The following is a 12,122-nucleotide window of genomic DNA, read 5'->3' as shown; positions in this document are numbered from 1 at the left end:
TCAGTTTTCAACCTTTGCTATAATAACTTGCAAAATGGAATTCATGATCCATACTGTAACACTGCTATAATGAATATGTTCATATATTGGTGGAAATGTTGACATCTGAAAGAAAGGATGTTAGTATACTAACAACTTCGTTCAATCCCTCTCGTGATATCTTATTGTTGTTACTAACAATTTCCCCATTTTTCCTGAGAATTTAGCCCTTAATGGGCCTCAATATTGCAACTACCAAGCACCTGTGGGCACTGTCAACCTGGGCGCAATTCAGACATCATCTTTAGTATCTTTACCATTTTTCTTCTTTTTTTTTAGAATTTATATGGTGGTGCATGTTTGTTGCAGTGCAGAAAACAAATGCAATCTATAGCTGACACAGTATTGTATCTTTGTATTCTACATGTAAACATATCCTTTGGGGTTCATTAAATGTTAAATAATTTTAGAATTGGTATCTTAAGAACATTCTATTCTGCAGAAATCCTCAATGGATTTTTATATTGGTGGTTAAAAACAGTTTAAAGATTTGCAGGAAAATATTTGGGGGTTTGGATACATTTGGAACCCATTCTTTTCCCTCAGTTTAAAATAATGCAATGCAGGTTACCACTTTCTGAAAATTTGCTCTCCAACACACTGGCAGACACAAATTAGGTTTTGATACTTATAGATGTCTGTGTTCTACTTCATCTTATTGCTTTTATTTAGCATGTCTGAGTTTCCTATCACCAATGTAATTGTAAATCATTTGGAAGTTTATCTTAGGCTTCTTTGCATCCGTATTGAGTCTAAAATGTGTTGCATGTGAAACAGGCACTTTACACAAATATTCAAGTTGATTAAAGCTTCACACATGCACACACACACACACACATACTCATACACATGGTTTCCCTGACCACCATGTGGATTGCTAATCTTATGTTTTCCTATAGTCTATTTTCTAATGCATCATTTTAGTTGCATCCTTGAAATGATTCTTTTCTCTACCCTGCTTAACATGGTAGAGAAGACTAAGAAACTCTTAGATCCTGGATGAAAATTTGTTAAAAGGTGAATTAATATTTTTACTTTTTCTATAATGTTTGAATTTTCTCACTGTATATCCAATATATTATATCAAAGACATTTTAGAATGAATGTATTTTGATATTTACAGACTGAATTTGAATAAAAACATTCTAATTCACAAGTCTTGCCATTTTAAATTAAATATAACTCATGGGTGAGACAGTGTGATTGATTAAAAGCCAGCTATAACACCTCTAGTGTACTTAAAGATGTCCAAGAAAAAGATGACTGCAGGTCTCCAGGTATGACGTGATGAGGGATTGATTAGAGTGCAAGGTATTGCAATAGAAAACTAGGGAGGATTAGGAAAAGAAAGAGTCAATAGAACATGCTGATTGAGCTAACTCAGTAGGCAAAGAGCTCAGAGGAATTTAGAAACCATCAAGTTGTTAATGCTGAGAGAAAAGAGAGGGTGTGGTACATATTTTGTACCACAAATGTGTACACTAGACACATTTTGATGCTATTAACAACATCCGAAGGTTAGAAAATAGAACATGTTTATTGGGTTGGGAGAGTTATGGTGGGTTATTTCGAGTTTGTGGTGATTGTTAGATATCTAAGTGGAACTGTATATGAAATATGGATCTGGAACTTGGATGAGTAAGCATAGTTGGAAATACAGATTTGGGAGCTGTAAGTCATAGACATAATGGTTGAAACCAAAAAAGTAAATGAACTCTTCAAGGGAGTGATCATAAAGCGTGAAAAGTTTTATTTTAAAGCTATTATTTTCCTTTAAAAGAATCTTCTGTGACTCACCCATCCACAGCCAAGCAGCAAACTCTGATTGTAAATATGCCATTTGTCTTGCAACTTTATATGGATGTTCTAAGTGGGTCAGAGTATTTGAATCCATAAATTTTTCTATACCCAATGTATTTTATCTCAGAATTGGAGAAAAATCATAAAAAACTTAAAAATAACTTAGCTATCCTTATATACAATGCACGTTTCAGGTATATGATAGTCTGGTCACTATAAAAACTAGTAAAACTAGTAGAATAAGGTTGCTGGTTAACTTTCTCAGTTTAACTATGTATTGCAATATCCACTTATAAATTTATATTAGTAGCTACATATTATCAATAAACATAATTTTATAATAAATTATTATATTTAATTGTGTTAGTCTTTAAAGTTATTTAACTTCATCATAATGATGTTGTAAAACAATTTATGAAAATTAAAATATTTTATTTTTAGAGAAAATAAAAAGATAATATTTTGGTATGCCTATATTTTAAATATATTGCTCTATTTAATTATAAGTAACAAAGATAAGTTTTGCACTTTTCTGTCTTTCTCTTTTCTCTTTTCCCCAATGGCATTAAATACCCTTCATATAAGTAGTTTTTAAAGAATGTGTAATACTCCATTGAACAGATAACCATGACATCATTGAAGGAGCTCTTATTTTTGGACTTAAAGGCAATTTCCAAGTATCAGTTACTCTAATTCTTCAAAAAGAATATTTGTGTTTAAACTCTGGTTAGTCTTCTCTTTGCATATATTCCTAGAATTAGAATAGTGAGTCAAGGCTTGTAGGTGTACTTAAGGCTCTTGGTCCATATTGTTGTAATCATGTAAGAATTTCAGGTTCTAGGAATGTATGTAACGTTGTTGTAAGTAATTGGATTTTTGCCCATGGCCTCGAAGAGCAGACTTCTTTAATAGCTGTACAAGGTAGATTTAAGATCAGAGTACAATTAAGAGTCTCTTCATGCATTTCTATTCTGCTTGTTTTTTTTTTTTTTTCTGAGCAATATATCATTCCATCATAATCATATTCATCATGTCTTTTTGATAATATGTCATTTGACATGGGTATGCTTTCTCCATGTTCAGTGGCTTAAACTCCTATTCAAAGATTGCTATTCAATTCTGAGCTAAGATTTGTGAGGATATCAAAATATTTAGTTTGTTGGCTTAGACACTACTTGTATAGATGGTGCATATATAAAATGTATAGATCTCTTTAAAAAGATGATCCATATATCAAATTCATGAAGTAAGAATAGAAGAAACACTATGCATAATGTTACACAGCAATACTTGAATAAATGTCAAATGAGTGTAAACAAAGAAAGTTACCAGCTATTACATAGATCAAGTCATTAACCACTGCAGCTGTTGACCTACAAGTATACCCTAAAATGAATTTAGGATGAAGCGTGCTGTGTTTTGGATACATGGGCCCCTAGATAGATAAAATGGAAGAATTTCAATGATCCTCAGATTCTTGCATCTTTTAATATATAGATAAGCACTAAAATCATTAACTGAGATATCTGATCCACATGATTAACAATAACATCCAGGATGTTCCCCTACCTCTGTGGAGCAGTTTCTTAGCACTCCCCTAGAGGCTGTCTCCTGGGCTATAGTCCTCATTAAGTCTCCAAATAAAACTGAAATTCACAGCTCTCACATTGTGCGTTTTTATTTCAGTTAACATGAGTGATTTCAAAGAAGACCAAGGTCACCACTATACCATGACGAATAAAAGGTTTTTTTTGGAAGACGATAAAGTTCTGATCTACCCTTTATATGTGGAAAAGTTAATAATAGAAAGAAGACACATCAGTTCCATGACTAAATACTGTGTTTTATAAGAAATATATATTTGGTCATTCAGATATGTTTGGTCTTTGTCCACAATTCCTGGATCACAGGTCCCAAAACCCTTGAAATTTCCTGAGTGATAAAAATAATGGGAGCATATTTTGTCATAATATTTTGTCTCTTGTCATCACTTCCTGAAATCGCTTCAGAGCCATAAATGTAAAATGGATGTCTTGTTATTCATAACACACAACAACTGGGTTTATCTTAATAAGGGGACTTTTGGAAGGCATGCAATGATGGGAGACTGTTTGCCAAGGGAACCATGAATAGACAGCTGGAGCTTTCAGTCCCACCTCCTGACCTTCTGGGAGGAGAGAGAGGCTGGAAATCGAGTTCAATCCCCAATTGCCATTAATTTAATCAACCAAGCTTGTAATGAAGCCTCCATAAAACTCCAAAAGAGAGAGCTCTGGAGAGCTTCCAGGTTGATGAACAAGTGGAGATGTAGAGAGAATGGAGCATTCAGAGAGCATGGAAGCTCTGTTCTCTCCATACTTTGCCATATGCCTCTTTTCCATCTGGCCTTTCTGGAGTTATATCCTTCCATAATAAACCAATAACTAAAAAGTAAAAAAATTCTCTGAGCTCTGTGAACTGCTCTAGAAAATTAATTAAACACAAAGTGAGGGTCATTGGGACATCCAATCTATAACAGGCCAGTCAAGTGACAACCTGGAATTGTGACTGGTGGCTGAAGTGGAGAGGGGAGGTAGTCTTGTGGGACTGAACCTTTACCTGTGGAATCTGTCATTATTTCTGGGTAGATAGTGTCAGAACTGAGCTGAATTATAAGACAACTAGCTGGTCTCTGAGCATTGCTTATTGATATGGGGAAAACCCTCACCTCCATGTTGGAAGTGGGTGATCAGAAATTTTACTATTTCAATGTTTAGTAAGCTAGATGGTTTTGGGGAACTAATAATATCAGGATCCTTATAGTCTAACTCTGGTCTTATGTACATATTTCATCAAGAGTAATCATCCCCATGGTAACATCATAAGCAGGATGTAAGAGACCAGTAATGGTTTAACTTAGCTTAAAGGAATCAAAATATCTGAATATTAATTCCTTGTCAGTTATTTATTAGATATGTGACTTTAGTCCAATTACATAACTTTTCTGAGCCTCAGTTTCAATGTTTCAAAGACTCTTGGCATACTGCAATTGCTCAATAAATATTAGCTTTCTTCTTTGTTGTTTTGTTAATGTCTTTGATTATGCCCATGCCAACATTGTTAAGCACCTACTCCAGGGCATTCTCCCTGCTTTCCGGTCTTCTTTCTCATTTTCATTTTCTTCCATACATCTTTCAAACAGGTCTCCCGTGTCTTGTCCTTTTGTTCCATCTTTAGTTGTAAAGACATGATAATGATACTATTGATAATTAACAGTTAATGAATAGTTAATATACACTAGAGACTGTGCTAAATGCTTTACATACATGTCACTTGATTCTAATAACCCCATATGGTAAGATCTACTGTTACCCAAGCTTATTCTCTTATTCCATTAATCTCATAGAGGGAATAAGGGTTCAGAAATAAGTACCGTCTTCAATGTTACACAGCTGGGAAGTAGCACAGGTGGGGTTCAAATCCATATGTGGTCAGAATCCAAGATCTTGCACAATTCAGCATAGAATGTTTCACAAAGTCTAAGGAGGTGAAGAGAAAGATGTAACTGAAGTTTATGTTTGGCCATTAGTTGTTAAGATTGGTCCCATGGAAGTTGCTTTAATTAGTCTTTCCCTTCTGTTCAAAGAACATTTTAATATTAAGTTGTATACAGTAAATAAAAATAATATATAATGTCATGAAATTAGAGGATTTTCCCCGTGTTGTATACAAACATGTGAAATATTAGGATGGGATCATTCTGTCACCCTAGAAATTAAGAATGAAGATAGAAGCAAAAATTTGGAGATGTTTAAGCATTTTAGTATTACTTAAGTTTACATTCTCAAAAGTGTCTTAAACATCAACTACATAATATACCAAAGATGCTTAATTGCATTTATCATTCAATTTATATTACTGTAAGAAATTATTTTGGTTGAGTTATCCAGAAGCATATTTTCAACTTGTTTTCTCTGCACAATATTTATAGTAGTTGTTTTTCTACTTCTAAGATTGTAATTAGTTTATATAAGAAGACTTTCTGCAGTGTTTAATGTATACCCCTAAATCAAGAAGAATAACTCACTGAGTAGGAACAAATAATGTAACAATTTCAGACTCTATCTTACTGTTCTTCATGACAGTATAAAAAAATTCAGCTCGTGGAAACCACTTCTAATTTTGTAACCTCAAGTGCCTTTGCAAATTAGTTTTAGAATTCATTTCCCATTTCCCCACCCAACCTCTATTGAAGTAGAGAGTGGCATTTTGCTTTCTCATTCTACTTGAAACTGCTATTAACACTTACAAAGTTCTGAAATGTTATAGTCAGTTTCTTCTCTGAATCACATCTCCAATAACATCCAGAAATGTATGAAAATAATTTCTAAGTAATAGATGTTATTTTAATAAAAAAGGATATTCTTGAATTGATAATGACATGGGAGGTGTTAACAAGAGCTCACTGATAGACTTAAAGGGCTAAGTAATCCAAATATCACTTTTGAATTTGATCTGGGAATATTTCAGCAATTTATGCTGGATTTAATTATCAATTATTTCAGGATACCTACTTTCTGTTCTGCAAAGAAACTCATCCATCCAATTTGTTTTAGTTTACATAATTATTTTGTTTTTACCCAGAACAATACTAGCAATGAAGTGTATAACATCCATTACTCAATAAAAAATGAAAGGGAATTTGAATACCCATTATGGGAGCCAGATCATCTCAAGTCCTCTGTAATGTAAATATTCTGCACTAAAATATTTTTGTAGCATTTTTCCTAAGGGCATTTACCATAATATAGAGTTAATTATGAAACTGTTAAAAGATAAAAATAAATTAAGAGGCAGTGTGAGGAAAATAAGAAGTGCTCTCCCAAATAATTGTTGACAACAGCTGGAGAGTCAATGAAGTAGAGAGATACAGATATTTCATTCTCAAATGGCAATTTCTGAAAGGGAAGTTCTCTAAATACAAACACAAGATTGCATTAACAGTTCTTACCAGATCTCAGAGAATGTAAGACTCACAGAAGACAGGAAAAAAAATTCTTAATTAACCATTTTATAACTAAAAACATTTTACTGTCCCTAAATCCTCAAATGGTAATCTTAAATTAATATGAAAGCAGTGAACTATTTTTACTGTACAATTACTTGACAATTTATAAACAGTATCCATTTTCCTTATAATAATTCATTATATTTTCTAATATATTAAACCTCAATTGCCTATCAAGCCTTCCTGATAGATCATTTTGATCCTATCATTTTCAATTAATCATGCCTGTTTGCTGGTGATGTTTTTCCTGGAAAACTGTCATAAAAATATTATTCTAACACATTTCCTACATCATAGAATAGATTATTTCTGCTATTATTAATAATAGAAAGTACATATTTGCATATATAATATAACTAATTTCTTTATCAAATAGTTTATTATGCTTATAAACATATTTGAATAATTCAAGTAATTTCTAAATAAAATTTTATTTTTTAATTGATGAATCTTGTAAAACTGCACAAAGGAGTATTTGCTCCATCAGTATAAGGAGTAATCTCAATGTCATTGTCACACTATGAAATTCTTGTTTTATCAAATGGTTCTGGAATTCTGAATTTTTCTTTTATTCACTTAGTAAGAATTTTTGAGTGTCTACTATATGCCAGGCACTGAGCCTGGCCTTGAGGACACAATAATAAATAACGGAGACTCACCTGCTGTCCAAATATTGCTTCTATTCCTGAAGGACCCTCCTTTAACTTTGCTTTTTAGGTTCTGATAATGGTGTTCTTTTGAATACCATCAATATGAAAAAGCATTGTTTTCCCTTTGAAAATGAATTTCTTAGTAAGGAGGGTTATGGGACCAAGACAAAGTGGACTAACAGCCATTTGTTATTTTAAATTGTTTAGTGAAATGTAGAATGCTCACGTTGTCATTGTTCCTTTTTTTCAAAATTATAGTTCAAACAAAATACAGTGGGAGCAAAACAGTTTCTGAGGGAAATTGCAAAAATAACGCCAAAATTGTTTGAGCAAAGGCATCCTCTTAGAAGGCATATTCCACTAATGCAGGCTTCCACAGCTAGTAAAAGAACTTTCCCTTCCTTTTCTTGCATCTCTCAGAACACAGTCTGGGCATCCAGCAAATGCTTAGGTGTACTTGTTGGAATGTTCACCAGCACCTGACAGGGTCATAGAGTGATAACTGTGAATATCAAAATTTTATCTGCTGCTCCTCACATAGAGAAGACAGGATCATAAAACAAAACAAAAACAAAATCAAAAACAAACAAAACAAAACAAAAAACAAATGGTTGGGTTTTTGCAGATGTCCTGCATACATGTAGTTTTCTATTTCCTATGGTAACAGGTAAAAAAACAAAAAAGAGAGGATGGAGTTGGTATTGATATCTGGATTCTTGTTTCTGGTCATAAATTTGCCATCTCTCTGACCATACATCCAGGAAAATGTCACTTTCCATTTTACTTGCCTTTAAAAGGCCATTGTAACACTGGGGTATGATGGGAATTCATTACAATGAGGTACTTTGAAATCTTCAACTTTTAAATACCATGCAAGTCCAATGATTATTAGTATTCAAGGCACACAATGCTAGTCAAAATATAGAAAGTTCAGAGCAGTTTGGTAACCTGGAAAACAGGGAAATGAAAAGTGTACTGTGTACATATGATAAAATAGCATTCAATATAAAAAAGACAAATGCTCCAATACAAAAATGTAAAAAGTGTGTAAACATTAATGACACAAATGAAATAACCAATAAACTATCAAATACTCAACCATACTATTAACCAAAGACACACAACTTAAAACAAGAGATATTATTTTCACATATCAAACGGGAAAAAATTTAAAAGAATGTCGGTGAAACTGTGGAAAAAATGGGCTCACACATACACTGCTCATAGGAGACAAAAATTGGACATTTGTTATTAAAAATTGAGCATTAATTATCATTTAAAATGTATTTGGAATTTAGCTTCAACTGTTTTACACTTCTCCTTCCCATATTTCATTTGAAATACTATCAAAATAGGGAAAAAATAGTGGATTAGTGAAAAATTAAAATAGGGAGGAAATTGACCCTCTCTTTTCTTATGAGTGACATGTGATTAAGGTAAATCTTAATGAAATCTATGTATATTAAGGGAGACTAGCTACTTTTTATAAATATATAGTTGGAGTTAGCTGTCACTTCTATGAATTCAGATGCAGAAAGAAATTTCCTCTGCTTAGAAATGGCCCATAGGTTCAAAGTTGTGCTCTAAAGTATGTGAGAAAATTTATACATTGCCACTCTTTTTCTTTTTTCAGTCAATAACTTCAACACCATAGTGTGGTTTTCCTTACCATTTCCGAGTGACAAACAGGTAATAGTCATCTTTTGGGGGGACACAAATAGGTAAATATGAGTGAGGAAGAAGTGAGAGCAATGGGTCTGGATAGAGGGAGAAGAGAGAACACAAAGGAGGAATCCAAAGATGGTCAGAGTGTGATTTACAGTTTTTCCAGTCTCAATTTTATTTTTATATTTGCCCTTTATGACTTTTTGATGACTTAGTTTTAATGCATATTCCCAAAATCTAAAATTGTATTATAAAAAATATCTTATTAAAATGAATATATATATATATCTTACCTCATTTAATCCTCAACTCCCCTTTTGGGTGGGGCTTTTAACCTCATTTTACAGATAAGAAGAATGAAGCCATACAGAAGTAAGAGGAAAAATAAGGCCTAAAATCAATTTCTTATTAATGGATAATTGGAAATATCCATGTTGACTGGATATTCGATGATAATAAATGATTTTACATTTTAAATCTAATACTGATATTTTGGTTAAGTTAATGAGTTCTCATTTTTGAAATTACATACTGAAATATTAACATATGAAATGATAAGATTTCTCAGATACATTCAAAAAATATGAAGGAGGAAGGTTGGAAGGGGGTGAGGCTAGGCTAGGACTGGCCAAGGTTGATGGTAGCTGAATTCAGGTGGTAGGTAGATGGGAATTTTTCATACAAAACTATTTATGCATATGTTCAAAATTATCCATTATGAAAGTTAAAACAATATCAATACTAAATATTTCCATCTCCAAACCCCATGCTTTAAAACATGCACAATAATTTCTTTATTAATATTTATTTGAAAAAGAATCACCATTTCTGTTTCTCTCCTTGTTTTTTGTTCCATCTTTACGTTAGCAAAAGTTGAATTAAATTATTTCTTTATCTATTACTATATAATTCAGTTTTTAACGGAAGTTTCACAAATAAGCAAAGAAACAAACAAACCATGTATCATCTCCAATAATGTTGTTTAGAATTGGTGAGTCCCAGGCTAAAAGTATGTTACCATTATTTCTATTGACAAGGAGGGTTAAACTGTTTTAGAAGAAAGATTATTTGATTATAATGTCTCTTAACCTCCACTTCTAAAGTCATTGAACATCTTACTTAGTGATGGATTACTGTTATGTAAAGGTTTTAACGAGAAAATCTGGTGCAATGCTACCAAACCCATATACACTGTGTAGTTGGATTTCAGCCTAGAGGTTGCTTAGTCATTTTAAAAAACAGAATATATTCCCTTCATTTAGAGAAGTGACAATTGGATTCTTTAGTTACCAATTAAAAGGCAGTGGTAAAGCGTAGGGAAAGACATGCTGGCAGGGCTTGCTTTAAGCAGAGGTATGGTGAGTTTGCAAATGTGAATTAATTTTAGTGATGCAAGTGAGAATCCCAGCCCCCAAATCTATAACTTCAGCTCCTCTATTATAGTCTGTTTTGATGTCAGAGAATTAAAGATTCATGATTTATAAAACAAAAGTCTGAATGTGGAAAAACCTGACTGTAAAGAAATTAAAATACAATCAAGGTGATAAAACCAATGCATATAAGACAATTGAAAAACCACAATAAATAAGAAATTAAAGTGTATTTAACAAACTAAAAAGCACAGGGTCTACTGTGGACAGCAATGTGAGTGGCAGCTCCCTGTAGACATGTGAAGAAGAATCCTCCCCAGGAGGCAATTCTCGACTGGAGGCTGTAGATGGACCGTGGGATCAGATCACACCAGCAGATGCCCTGAGGTGGAAGTGAGCATTGAGGATACTAAAAAATGCATTCCTTAGTATGCAGGCATTTTTCTATAAAATTCAAGTACTATCTGGGGAGCTTAGATGAATTTTTTTCAGTCTTTTTATCTCAAAAATGAAACAGCTATTTATAAAGTTGTCTATGTGACAGCATTCTCCACATGAACAGTGCAGAAACAACTAGAGCTTTGATAAGGAAATAGGACAGAAAAACTCCTAAATATGATTGGGGTTCAGTGCTCTAGTGCAGGAGGACATCTCAGAAGCGAGGCATCATGAGAGACACTGGAAATTTGGAAGAAAGCTGATAAGGTAGTGAGGTAATTCCAAAACTGGGCAATTGCAGAGACCAGAGTGATATGAGTGAGGTACTTAGGGGGCAAAATTTAAGGTTGCACTCATTTTCAGGGGCTGACCCCACACTTGTACCACCCTGATGAGGACTTCCTTAATATTTGTGCCCTAGGTGCCTTCCTTCCTTCTGTTTGTCCTGATTCATGTACCATTAAAAAACGTCAACTAGAATAACATTCTTCTCAAAACTAAAGCTATGTGTTCTGTATAATTGTATTTGTACAGATTTTATTAGATTTTCTCCCTCTCTCTCTCTCTCTCTCTGTCACCTATCTCTCTTTATCTATTATCTATCTATCATCTCTCTATCTATCTATCTATCTATCTATCACCTATATATCTGTTGACAGGAAAACCATTCAATAATGCTATACTAATTCAGCACAGAACAAAAGATAAACACTTTTAATTAAAAATATTTCTGGATAATTAGAATATTTAATTGGTTTGCCTGTTCTGTACCATTAGATTCAAATACTAATAAATATTTTCACTTTTTCCTCAAGTATATACTAAGAATAGCTTTGTATGTTGGAAACACAAAATTGGATCTACCTAGAAACCTTCCTCAATTTAACACACTGTTTAGTAGGTGAAAGATAAAGATTTTGTAAAAAAGTAAAATTTGAGCTAGATTTTGAAGGACAAATGGACAACTACTTATTAGATCAGTGCTTTCCAGATAGACCAGATATCAAGAACCAACTAGGAACATTTTATTTTAAGTGGAGTCCTTAAAAAGGTATAAATAAATAATTTATTAATTCTTATTTTCATGACAGATGTATCAGGGAAAGGTTGTAG

The 12,122-nt window shown here is 33.0% G+C and overlaps 1 protein-coding gene across 1 annotated transcript in view; it reads right to left on the bottom strand.

Moving 5' to 3' along the window:
- Window positions 1-12,122, bottom strand: part of LRRTM4 (leucine rich repeat transmembrane neuronal 4) — an 838,672-nt gene that overhangs the window by 74,009 nt on the left and 752,541 nt on the right. The gene's annotated exons all lie outside the window — the stretch shown is intronic.

Source organism: Neophocaena asiaeorientalis, unplaced genomic scaffold (genome assembly GCF_003031525.2).
Source record: "Neophocaena asiaeorientalis asiaeorientalis breed wild unplaced genomic scaffold, Neophocaena_asiaeorientalis_V1.1 scaffold285, whole genome shotgun sequence".
In the NCBI taxonomy this organism is placed as follows: domain Eukaryota; kingdom Metazoa; phylum Chordata; class Mammalia; order Artiodactyla; family Phocoenidae; genus Neophocaena; species Neophocaena asiaeorientalis.
The sequence above is the reverse complement of the archived record's forward strand: the minus strand, read 5'-3'. Positions and strand labels throughout refer to the sequence as shown.